The following is a 1,152-nucleotide window of genomic DNA, read 5'->3' as shown; positions in this document are numbered from 1 at the left end:
AAGACAAGTCAGCCTAAAACCCAATCATTTCTATAAAGTGCGGAAATAAAGCAAAGTTCAATAACAATTACTATTACGAAAACAAGTCAACTTAATTCAATCCCCAAAACCTGGTTGTCACGTGCACAAGCCTCTAATGTAAATACTAGAATTGAAATAAAATACGCAAGTCTCAAATGATGTTGTCTTTCAAGTAAAAATAAAATCATAAACATGAGTAAGGAGGTTCGCTGAGATGACAAACAACTACCTCTCAGATCTCCACAGAAAGCCTCGAAAACGAAGAGAATGGAAGGTATCACGAAGATCCAGGCTCGTAACCTACAAAAGATTGTAGAAGCAAGGGGTGAGTACCAAACCACACAGTACTCAACAAGCAAACCTCTAAACACAAGCTAAGGGTACAGAATACAAGTACTCCTTACACCCAACCGAACCTTCACAACTACAATATGTATAAAACCAACCCAACCTAACAGTTCACAATTTACAAGCACATATCTCAACAACAACATTCTAACAATTGCATATCTTCAACAATACACCCAATATTCATCAGTCACAAGTTTCATAGAAAGGCATTCGCAAGATCGGCAACACACAAGATCAAGTTCACCAATAATAAAGAAGTGCAATGCAATGAAATGCAATGTCAAGTATAGTGATGCATGTCTGACCTAATGATACACACCCGCTGTCTCTCAGTCCGGGACCCATGGGGGACATATCTGTCCATGCATCCATCGCAGCGTGCGAACCATCACGGCGCGCGATACGTCCCTCGAAATATAGTATCCGTCGCGGCGCACGATATGTCCCTCGAAATGGTACATCCTCTTTATTTTCTTATTCTTTCTCAATGCACATAACACTTGTCACAACCATGTCTCAGAACAATGCAAATGACATGTTCACACAAATAATGAGGAAATGACCATTTTCATAACATTGCACAATTCACAACAAGACAATCAGGATACAACATCAACAATGATTCAACAAGCCTTTCAAACAATTCTCAACACATCACACAAACAATTGATCACATTGCCTTTTATTATCCCTTTCTCATCATTAGAATTAATCAATGTGGACAAGTCAATCCATCACCAAGCCTCATTACCCTAAACACATATTACAAGGAAATACATG

The sequence above is a fragment of the Solanum stenotomum genome, chromosome 5, assembly GCF_019186545.1.
Source record: "Solanum stenotomum isolate F172 chromosome 5, ASM1918654v1, whole genome shotgun sequence".
In the NCBI taxonomy this organism is placed as follows: domain Eukaryota; kingdom Viridiplantae; phylum Streptophyta; class Magnoliopsida; order Solanales; family Solanaceae; genus Solanum; species Solanum stenotomum.
The sequence above is the reverse complement of the archived record's forward strand: the minus strand, read 5'-3'. Positions refer to the sequence as shown.